The following is a 12,365-nucleotide window of genomic DNA, read 5'->3' as shown; positions in this document are numbered from 1 at the left end:
AGGAAAAAAAAATCGTTCTTGTAACAAAAGAAGCTTTTAGTTGTTTTTCATCATTAATGTATGCATGTGGTTAAATTATATTCTTATGTCTACGCTCTACTCGTGGGGTTAAATAAAATCCTACCAACAGTAGTAATCATTACTACTGTTATTACGAAGATTGAGTATATAATATTTATACTCTTATTTCTAATGCAACACATTTCTCTCGAATCAGGCTACGTTTAATTATGTTCAACAGTCCAATGTAGAATTCTGTCAGTTGCTTTTTACAACTATAAGCTTTAGCAGTTAAGATCTCCAATTAGATAAGAAATTGAAAAACATAAAGGTCTAACAGAAAAATTTGTATTCATCAATCCATTATTGTTTTTCAAGTTTCAATAGCTCTCAGTTATCGATTTCCACTTTCTCAATTTTCTTTTTCAATGCTTTCTCATGGAGGTTCATACAGTTCAGATCTCGCACCACGCAAATCAGCTAATGTGATGTTTAGTACTCTGTCCACGTTAATATGACCACTCAGGTGCTGAACACATCCAACAAGTAACTCTTGCTCTCTTTGGTCTTCTTAGAGATTATCACTTGATTCAGTCTCTTCAGGTCTAGTTGCTGGTATTTGATCAACTGATGTACTCCTTCCTAATCTTTGTCTATAATTATGTGGCTATTCCGCTCTGTGGGTGACTCTCCTTATTCCAGTGCTTTTTCCTTCACCCGCATCTTATAGCTGTACTGATGAAATATCAGTAGTGTTCTTGTCTTGAGGATTAGTCTCTTCTTTTATTTCGCTAGAGACTTTGATGCTACTTTGTGTAACATCAGCCACTTGGATTTGTTCTGCAAAGTGCAAATCTTCACCTCTTTCTTCCTCTGGCTGCTTTGCAAACTGTACCACTTATCTTTGTGGTCTCTCAGGTGTTGTGCAGTCATCAATGCTCGTCATTCAGGATCAAAGACCATAATTACCTCTTCTGGGTTTCAAACTTACTTGGTGTGAAAGGCCTGGACCCAATTCAGAACTCACAGCGCACTTGACAGCATTATTGGTCACCAGAATTATTTGGAAGGGGCCTTCCCATCTCGGTTTCAAACAAGTCTTCTGAACGTGTTTCTTGATTCCAACCCAATCACCAGGCTTGAAGTTGTAGCACTGTTCTTGGTGAGGATCTTTTGTGGCAGCTGTAACCTGGCAAAAGACAGACTAGACCACATCTGCCAGTCCTTTGCAGTTATCGAGCATCATGTCATCGGTGATGTTCAAAAGTGCATTTGCAGGTACAGCAGGCAGTCTCATTGCCCTGCCCATCAGTATCTCATGTGACGATAAACCAGTCTTACTATCTGGGATCGTCCGAATACTCATCAGTGCCAAAGAGAATGCATCTGGCCATTTCAGAGATGCTGAAGTACAAACTCTTGCTAATCAAGACTTAATGGTTTCATTAAACTCTTCAACTATTTCAGAAGCCTCAAGTCCAGAACGACAATGTAATCTTTGCTCAATCTGTAGTGCTTTGCAATTCATCCTCAGGACCTCATTATTGAAATGGGTCCCACTATCCTATTCCAGAGAAACTGGCATGCTATTCCTTGATATCAATTATCACAATAACAGTTTTGCTACAGTAAGGCTGTAATTTCTTCAGGTTGTGTAGGCTTCCACCCATCTTGCGAAGATAGGATATATCTCAGCCCATTGTTAACAGTAATTATGATGAGATCCATCTGCATTATGTTGAAAGGACCACCTGATCTCCCTATGTGACTCAGTGTGACATGCATTTTCTTTCCTGCATTCATTTGTTGACATAGTACACATCTGTGGCAAACCTCTTCAGCTAGTATTCTGAATCTGGGATTAAACCAGTTTTGGTGAAAAAGTCTGATCACTGTATCCCTGCCTAAATGTGTGTACCATGATAGTACTGTCTCATTGGGAACAACAAGCTACCTGGCAACACAGGTCTCCCATCAGCTGCCACCCATATGTCATTAGGATTTTTCTCACAACTGACTTTAATCCAGCTGTTCTGCTTCTGAAACATTTTCCTGCACCCTCTTGAATTCATCCAAGTATCAGTCACAATCCCGTGCAACTGAATCAACATATCTCTTTCCCATGGCAACATAGCCATTACCACTTTGATGAGGTGGACATTAAACTACTGGAATCTCTCCAAGTAACTGTAAGGCTTCCAGCAAATGTTTAACGTACATTCCATTCCTAACTGGTGTACCTGTGGAAGTTAAAAATTCTCTTTAAGACGATAATTGCACAAAATCAAGGACAACACCAAAGCCGTACTGACTGCCTGTAAATAGTCACTCGCATGTGAGCAGTTAAACTGCATGTTCTGGGCAATCAATTCTGCAACTTGTGCGGAGTTAACTCTTTGAAGCCAGGAAGCTTCCACAACATAATTTATGGTGCACACAGCATGTGCTGCTCTCAATGTGCCTCATTACTTCTTAAATATAAGGCATCTGCAAAAAGGACATGGTTGGACTCAATCAGGGGTTCATCCTTAATATCAGGTCTTGGCGCACAAGTCTGACATCTAAGCAATCATGTTCAATTTCATCACAAATAACATTTACAGGCCAAAGAGTTGATGGATTTGGCACCTCTTTAGAACAACATTATCAGAAGACAATAAGGACTTTGTCAAAAGATTGTGTGTCATACATTAGGTTTTCATTCTCGTCAATAAAAGATCAGAGTGTGGGATCATAACAATAAATGGGTATCCCATCACTATGTTCTCACTCTTTTCCTGACTACTACTCACCGCAGCAACATCTTTTAGGCAGCCGGGGAGACCTGCAGCTATAGGGTCAAGGGTGGTAGAGATATATGCCACAGGTTTTCGTGCATCTCCATGCACAGAGAGCGCAGCCCTCTCACTGCAAAATAAATTAAACACTTTAGTATAATATGACATTTCTAGTTCCCATGGAATCGAATCAGACATATATCTGTGGGTCAGCACCAGTAAAGGCACTCTCACAAGGAAAAGTTTGGTATCCACTATCGCCAGTAGCCAACCCTTACTAAAAAATTCTGACTTCCTTTTGAGTTTGAGGTAGATTCATTTGAAGAATTGCTTCCACTCTCTCCGGCGACACCTTTTTAGCTCTCTTTACAATTATGTGTTTTAGATACTGAACTTTTTTGACAGTACTACAGTTTTTCGTGGGGACTCTTTATGTCCATTCTAAGCCAGCTGATTCAATAAAGAAATGGTGTCTTGTTTACAAACCTCTCCTGTTTTTGATGCTATAAGCAGAGCATCCATGTACTGATCTGCAAGGCATTTGCAATAACTCCAGATTTCTTTTTAGAATCTGGTTAAAGATGGAAGTACTCTTAAGTGTACCCTTGTGGGACATGACATCATGCTAGAACTCTCTGCTGGAACACGAAGAAAAAGAGGAACTGGCTTACACCATGCAAAGGCACTGAAGAACAAGTTACTTACCTTCGGTAACGATGTATCTGTAAGAAACATTAGTTGGTTAGATTCCTCACCTTAGAATATCCCCAGGCGTCAGACTGGATCCGGAAGATTTTTCGTCAGCAATACCCCTTGCGCGTCGCTAGGCGTCGTCTGCGGCTCCGCGTCCGTCGTCGTGCGCCGGGATGACGTCGGAGTACTTAGACGCCGCCCTCGCGCGCTGACGTCAGTTCTTGTACATAGCCTTCCGCGCCAGGAACGCAGAGCCATGCAAAGACCGACACTGGTGCCAAAAAATAAAATCTAGGGGCCTGAAAAGGATAACCTTAACCCTAGATGTCAGTTCGCAGAACGGGGAGGATGGGTGGGTCGGTGAGGAATCTAACTAACTAATGTTTCTTACAGATACATCGTTACCGAAGGTAAGTAACTTGTTCATCTGAAAGAAACACGTTAGTTAGATTCCTCACCTTAGAATAGATACCCAAGCAATACCATCCCCGGTCGTGGGTCTGCGAACCAAGATCACACCAGAAAGTCCTGGAGGACAGAACAGCCAAAGAAGCCATCCCTCTGGACTTGGCTGTCCAGGCAATAATGCCTGGCAAACGTGTGGAGCGAAGCCCACGTCGCCGCCTGACAGATGTCCTGCAAAGGGACTACCCGTCCCAATGCAGTAGTAGCCGCTGTGGCCCGAGTAGAATGGGCGCGCAGCCCAACAGGAGGGTCCTTTTTTGCCAAAGAGTAACAAATTTTGATGCACAAAACGACCCACCGAGAGAAGGTCCGTTTGTGCACAGCTTTCCCCTTCTTAGCACCCACGTATCCAACGAAAAGTTGGTCGTCCACCCGGAACTGCTTAGTGCGGTCCAAATAAAAGGAGAGCGCACGTTTTGGGTCCAGACGGTGGAGCCTCTCTTCCTCTTTGGAAGGATGCGGAGGCGGAAAGAAGGTGGGCAAGGTGACAGACTGCCCAAGATGAAATGGAGTCACCACTTTCGTAAGAAAGGAGGGACGAGGCCGAAGGACAACCTTGTCCGGATGAACAGACAGAAAAGGAGGCTTTGAAGATAAAGCCTGGAGCTCACTCACCCGTCTAGCCGAGGTGATGGCTACCAGAAAAGCAGTCTTAAGCGTCAGAAGACGAAGAGGACAATTGTGAAGAGGCTCGAAGGGAGCGCACATCAGGAATGTCAAGACAAGATTCAAGTCCCACTGAGGCATTACAAAAGGGACAGGAGGGAACGTGTGAGTAATGCCTTTCAGAAAGCGTGTACCTACAGGGGACTTGAAAAGAGAAGGCTGATCAGGAAGCCGTAAGAAGGCAGAGATGGCAGCAAGATAACCTTTCAGGGTGCCCAGGGCAGAGCCCTGCTGGGCCAAAGAAAGAAGAAAGAGGAGAACCTCAGAAAGAGGTGCGGAAAGGGGATCCACAGCCTTTGCTGTGCACCATGCCACAAATTTGTTCCACCGGCAGGCGTATACCGTCTTTGTGGAGGGACGCCTGGCTGCCAGAATGATATCACAGACTTCAGGAGGCAAGTCAAATGGCATCAACTGCCGCCGCTCAATCTCCACGCATGGAGGTGGAGGCTGGACAGGTTCGGGTGGAGGACCGTCCCCTGCTGCTGCGACAGAAGATCCTCCCGAAGGGGCAGACGTATCGGAGGATCGGTCAACATACTGAGTAGCTCGGGATACCAGTACCTTCGTGCCCAATCCGGAGCCACCAAGATGACTTGGGCCCGGTCGTGCCTGATCTTCTTCAGCACTCTGGGCAGAAGTGGTATAGGCGGAAAGGCGTACAACAGACCGCAACTCCACTCGTGACGAAAAGCGTCGCCGAGCGAGTGCCGCCTTGGAAATTCCAACGCGCAGAACTGCTGACATTGCGCGTTCTCTTCGGTGGCGAATAGATCTAACCAAGGCTCTCCCCACTGCTGAAAGAGACCTTGCGCCACTTCGGAGTTCAGACGCCATTCGTGATCCATCATGCACCGGCGGCTGAGTTCGTCTGCTCTGGCGTTCAGAGAGCCCGCCAGATGTTGAACCACTAGGGTGACGCCCCGGTGTTCCAGCCACGTCCAGAGGCGCAGAGCCTCCTGACAAAGGGTCCACAACCCCACCCCGCCCTGTTTGTTGCAATACCACATGGCGGTGGTGTTGTCCGTGAACACCTGCACGACACTGCCCCTGACAGAGGGAAGGAAGGCTTTCAGTGCAAGCCGGATCGCTCTCAACTCCAACAGGTTGATGTGGAGACGAGACTCCGCCGGAGACCAGAGGCCTCTGATCTCCGCCTCTCCCATATGGCCACCCCATCCCAGGAGGGACGCATCCGTCACGACGACATGCTCCGGTTGGGGAAGGGAGAGGCTTCTGCCCATGACCCAATCGCGGTCCGTGAGCCACCACTGCAACTGCTGTGCAGTGCCCTCCGAGATCAAGACATGGTCGGACAGGTTGCCGTGATGCTGGGCCCACTGAAACTTCAGGTCCCACTGCAGAGCCCGCATGCGCCGCCTGGCGTGATGCACTAGTAGGATGCAGGAGGCCATCAGCCCCAGAAGCCGCAACACTAGCCTGACCGAAACCCAGGATAGAGGCCGAAAGATGGGAATCAGGGCCTGTACATCCCGGACCCGCTGTTCCGGTGGATAGACCCGGAACTGCGCCGAATCGAGAACCGCTCCGATGAAAAGGAGCTTCTGAGAGGGACTCAGGTGCGACTTCGGCACGTTGATGGAAAACCCCAGCAAATGCAGGAGATCCGCCGTAGTCTGGAGGTGGGAGACGACTGCCTGGGGCGAGCCCGCCTTCAACAACCAGTCGTCGAGATAGGGGAAGACTGGAACCCCTGATCTGCGCAGATGAGCTGCGACCACCGCCATCACTTTCGTGAACACCCGAGGGGCACTGGTGAGGCCGAAGGGGAGCACGGTAAACTGAAAGTGCTCTTGGCCCACCGTGAACCGCAGGTAACGCCGGTGGGCCGGCAGGACGGGGATGTGGAAATATGCGTCCTGCAAGTCCAACGCTACCATCCAGTCTCCGGAGTCTAGGGCAGCTAGAACCTGAGCCAAAGTCAACATCTTGAACCTTTCCTTCCGGAGGAAGGCATTGACGTTCCGAAGATCCAAGATAGGGCGTAGGCCCCCTTTGCCCTTCTTGGGAACCAGAAAGTAGTGGGAATAACAACCACGACCCACTTCTGGACTCGGAACGCGCTCGACGGCCCCCTTGGCCAAGAGGGCCGAAACTTCCTCGTCGAGAAGATTCAAATGATCCTCCGAGATACGGTGGTGTTGCGGTGGCATGGCTGGAGGGGTCGTCTCGAAGGGGAGGGAGTAGCCCCATCGGACGATTTGCAGCACCCACCTGTCCGATGTGATGGACCGCCAGTGGAGCAGGTGATGGCGAACTCTGCCGCCCACTGGCGTGGAATGGGCCTGAAAGCTCGGACTAGGAAGGCTTTGAGGCGGATGCTGCCGGGGTGGATGTGGGCTGACCTCGTCGTCCTCCAGAACCGCCTCGGCGGAAACCACGTCCGCGACCGCGCGCAGGTTGGTTCTGCGGCTGGTGGCTAGGCGCACGTGAGGAGGCACCCCTTCCTTGGCCACGAAAGGGGCGAAAAGCGGAAGATTGCGACCGCGGGGCCGAGAGGCCCAAGGACTTGGCCGTAGCCCGGGAGTCCTTAAAGCGGTTCAGCGCACTGTCCGCTTTCTCGCCAAACATGCGAGTGCCATCAAAGGGCATGTCCATGAGAGTGCTCTGGACATCGCCCGAAAATGACGTGGACCGCAGCCAGGCGTGACGTCTAAGCGCCACTGTGGTAGAAATGGCCCTACCCAGCGAGTCCGTGGTGTCAAGCCCACAACGTATAGCATGCCGCGCGGCATCCCTCCCATCGGCCAGAGCCTGGGTAAGTCGTGTCCGGACCTCCTCCGGACACAGGGGCAGCGCGTCCTCCACCGCATCCCACAGAGAGTGGGAATAACGGTCCAAGAGACAAGCGGTGTTCAAAGACCCCAGGCCCAAACTAAGGGAAGAGAACAGCTTCTTGCCAAACTGTTCTAGTCTCTTGGAATCCCGGTCCGGCGGGGCGGTCGGGAAAGAGGATTGGGAGGTGGAGGCCTGGATAACCAGGCTCTCAGGGGTAGGGTGTTGGGACAGGAAACTGGGGTCACCCGGAGCAGGGCGGTGGCGCCTGGTGACGTTCCGGTCCACAGGAGGAACTGTGGAGGGCTTGGACCAGGTGCCCTGCAGAACGTCAATGAGGGCCTCATTGAATTGCAGCAGAGGCTCAGTGGAGCTTGCTGCAGACTGAAGCACCTCAGTAAGGACGTTAGTCCTCACAGCCACGGCAGGCAGCTCGAGCCCAAGGGCTGCGGCCGCCTTGCGCAGCACCACAGAGAAAGCAGCGCCCTCCTCCGAAGCCACAGTCGGAGGAGAGACAAATCCAGTGTCTGGAGAGGTATCCAGGCCACTGGCCTCCCCCAGTTCATCTGCCCAGTCCTGTGACAGTTGAGCCTGAACGGCCATAGGATCCTCAGATCCCTCCCAGTTGTCCCCATCATCCGACTCCTGGTATAGAGGAGAAAGTAACGGAGCCGGGCGGTAGACATAATGTGTCTCTAGCGGCGTCGATCTCGGCGTCCATTGACGCCGGACCGGCGCCGGGCCCGGATTGGGACTGAACCGGGGCTCGACGTCGAGCGGAGTCTACGTCGGGGGTGGTACCGGTGTCGACGCTGGCGGAGGAGGCGTGACGAGGTCGACCGGCGTCGACGGGGACTCGAGAACGGGTCCCTCGGGCGCTTGCGGCGTCGAGGCCGGAGCCGTCAACGGCGCCGGGGCCGGAGCCACCGGCAGGCAAGGCAGCCCAGTCGGGTCCGCGGGGCCCGAAGGCGCACCAGCGGGCGCCGACGGCGGAGCCAGGTTCCTCATGGCCGAGAGGAAGGCACTGACTTCCGCCGGCGTCGCGTTAGTCCCAGGGACCGGAGGGTATGGGGACGGGCGCGGCGCCTGCGGCTCCGCCGGAGCCGCAGGGGTGGAACCACCCTGACCCTCGGCCGAGTCGCGCGACCGGCGAGGGGAGTCCGAAGAGCGATGTCGCCTCTTGGACTTCTTGGAATGCTTCGACTTACCCGAAGACTTGGATCCCGATGACCGATGGTGACGTCGGCTGCGGCTCCGCGACCGATCCTTGGACCTCCTCCTGGACCGGGATCGAGAGGCGCGCGGAGCCGAGTGGCGAATCTCGAGAAGCTTACGGGACCGCTCCCGTCTCGCCTGCGAGGTCAGGGCCTTACAGTCCGAGCACGACTCCGCGTCGTGGTCGAGGCCAAGCAGTACAGGCACCGGCGGTGATGGTCCGTAACCGACATCAATCGGTTACAGTCCGTACAGGCTTTAAACCCAGGCATCCTACCGGCACCGGTGTCGATTGACAGGATCAAAAAGGATCAAAAAGTTAGTCAAAAATTGACTAAAGGGGTAGCTCTCCCGGATCTGCGCTTACTGGCGCGGAAAAAAGAAGAACAAGAACTGACGTCAGCGCGCGAGGGCAGCGTCTAAGTACTCCGACGACGTCATCCCGGCGCACGACGCCGACGACGGACGCGGAGCCGCAGACGACGCCTAGCGACGCGCAAGGGGTATTGCTGACGAAAAATCTTCCGGATCCAGTCTGACGCCTGGGGATATTCTAAGGTGAGGAATCTAACTAACGTGTTTCTTTCAGATAATAAAGCTTGACATCAATCAATGACTGCAAACCATTCTGCAGTACATAGAATCTGAAATAATATTGTGGCTGTATTCGGTACAAGACAAAAAGGGACCACTATTTCATTTAACTTTCTAAAATCCTGCACTAGCCTATATTTTCCATTGGGCTTCGGCAAATCCAAGATTAGAGAGCTAGATGGACTCCCAATCGGTTTCCCCCCAAATTTTTGTAACATATCCTCTTTCACAGGCGTTATTTCTGCGCTAGTTTCTGGGGTCAAATGGAACGGTGGTGTTCTGGGATATACTGCATCTGCTTTTACAATAATTCAGACTGGTTCTACAAATTTAATTAGTCCAGTATCTTTTCATGTGAGATCCCAAACTTCTTGATTCACTGTGTCTCTTCAAATCACCAGGTAATTCTTCAACTATCTGTAGGGGAAATGTCCCTGTAGTGGTCTGTTGTCGGATCATTTTAAATTCCACATCCTCATCATGGGTTTGAAAAGCTACACCATTCGCTGTGCAGTAAATGGTGCAATTTAACTTGAACAAATCTCTCCCTAGCAAATTTACAGGACTTGAATCACAAACAAACTAATGTTTTTCCTCGACTGAACCAATTTTAACTGGGAACTTTCTGAAATTGGATTGATAAACTGTTCATTCGTTACTCCTATAACTTGGATACTTATCCACAAGAGAGGTAGGTCTAGAACTTCCACTGTTCTAACAGTAGATCGAGAAACACCTCTATCAGTAAGAAATGATACTCTTCAGCCTCTACATATGGGCCACAATGGTCTACCTCTAAGACTGCGCTATAATCTTACTCCCTCTCAGTCACCTTCATTGAGAAACATCAGGACCTGAACCATCATTGTTGAAAAAGGAACACTGGTGTAAAAACCTTTTGATTTGGATTGTTGCATTGAATTCTGAAACGTGTTAGTGTTTATTTTGGCATTTGATTTAAATTGAATCTGTTCTGTGATTTCCCATGCTTTGTGGGATCATTTGAACTGTGGGACTAGCATTATTAGAACTTGTCCTTGCATAGGCATCTGCACTCCTTTTTGCATCTGTACATTTCCATTTTTATGATTATGTCCACACTCCCAATGCCCTATTCCTTGGCATATGTGACAAGGAATAACCTTATTTTTTTTTTTTACATGAAACCCTCCTTGATTACCCTGGAAACCAACCTGTGGAACAGCACCACCTTGAATACCTCCTTGGTTTCCTGTAAAAGACGGATTCTGAAAACCTGTCTCAGCCAACCCGGTCTGTGTCAACAAATTTCCCTCATCTTTTTCTGCTTCAGCTCCAATTCATCGCTGCAGTATTTTGCATATCTCGGGACCTCATCGAGCGATTTGTTCTGCCAGCAGATCAAGCGTTGTGTTAATTGCAAACTGATTTCCGGTCTCATCCCTAAAACAAACTGACACAAAAATTCCCATTTCTTTTTCTTCAGGATATTCTCGTACACTATACTCTTAAAACACCAATAACAGCCTTTTATGAAACTCATGAACCTATTGTTTTGTACGGGGCAGTTCAGTTAATTTTAATCCAATCCAAATTTTTGGGTGGTATTCCTCCCTTCAGGAAAACAATCACAGCTTCATATTTCTCCAGAACTACAAGCGGTGGTGCATTAGTACTAGCATTCCTAACTGGTTCCTGACATGGCCATTGTACACCATTCTTACACTTGGCCCACTAATCAGTAGGCACTACAATATCAAATAACATATTCAATTCAGTCCACAACATCTTTAAAATCTTGATAAATCGTTCTACTGCACATGTTTAAATGCATTTTACTAGTTCAATAATATGTAAATGCATTCCTGTAGCACGCATATTCCATTTGCTATATCATCGAATTGAGCCCTATAACTTTTCTGTAATGGAAATTTGTGGAAAGATCAATTTCATATTTCTGGGCTAAGTTTGTAAATTTATCAAGTTCGACAGCTGCTCGTCTAGTATTTTCTTTACACAGGTAAATTAAGTCTTTCTTTTGATATTGTTTTATTTCCTCCAATTCCACTTTGTTCGGTGATGTTTAAAGGTCTTTCTTTTTTTTCAGTATTCAAATTAACTTGCAAATCTGTGCTTTCCTTCTTTATAATCCTTGACTCTTCCTCAAACCAGGGTATAGAAATTCCATCCTCAGTCGAATTCGGATCACAGGTGCTATAAAAACCAGCATTCCTCCATCTAGGAGTGCTTGTACTGTCTGGTGTGGTCTCTACACCACAATCTGTGAATTTTGTGAAGTTGGAATAAACCCTGTCACAGGTGGACTTCCTGCAGCTCTTTGAACTTCTGGCATCAATTAACATGTTGTGGGGCAGTTGTAACTGGTCTAGGTAAAGTCTGTACATTTACTGGTGGGGTTTGTGCTGCACTATGTACAACGGGTGTACTAGTGACAGTAGAAACTGTATCTGGTGGTCGAATCACAGCTGGTGGAACAATTTGAAGTATCTGTATAGGTCTTTCAATCTGTACTACACTTGGTTCTACAGCGGCAGAAGCCACTGTACTACCAGTGCTACTTCTTGATTCACTCTGATCAGTGGATGCTGCAAAAGGTAGAGATCGAGCAACTAGCATCTCTTCTAAAATATCATACCCTGAATCGTCTGTCTCCTCCTTGTATTGTAATAGCTGGTTACAATCTAGTTCCCTCAATTACAGCTTTTCTCCCTCTACACTGCCCATCCCATTAAGCAGCTGCATAATTACGCACCGCTCTCTTTGCCCTCCCTCTGATATTTTTCCTTCTGTTTTTTCTCATGCAACCGCCTCCTATAAATTCAGAGCTTCATATTGAGCAGGTCTAGGGGGGTGGTCTCATTTCATACAATCTTCCTTTTACATTTTCATGAAATCTGTTTTCAAAAGTTGCATATTTTGGGAAACTCAATGGACCCTCTTTTTCTGTGATCTTTCACCACTGACAAAGTCAAAAACATGTATACAATACATATTCTGTTGTCATAATGTACGCAGGCGTACCCTCAGAAGATACCGCCTCAGCTTTCCATCCAGAAATAGTAACTTTGGTTCACCAAATTCTTGATTTCTTTAAAACATTTAATGATCACAATAAATTGAAACACAAAACGTCAATTTGATATGTTGATTCTGTTCCGG

This window comes from Triturus cristatus, chromosome 8 (assembly GCF_964204655.1).
Source record: "Triturus cristatus chromosome 8, aTriCri1.1, whole genome shotgun sequence".
Classification (NCBI taxonomy): Eukaryota; Metazoa; Chordata; class Amphibia; order Caudata; family Salamandridae; genus Triturus; species Triturus cristatus.
Note: the sequence above shows the minus strand (reverse complement) of the source record.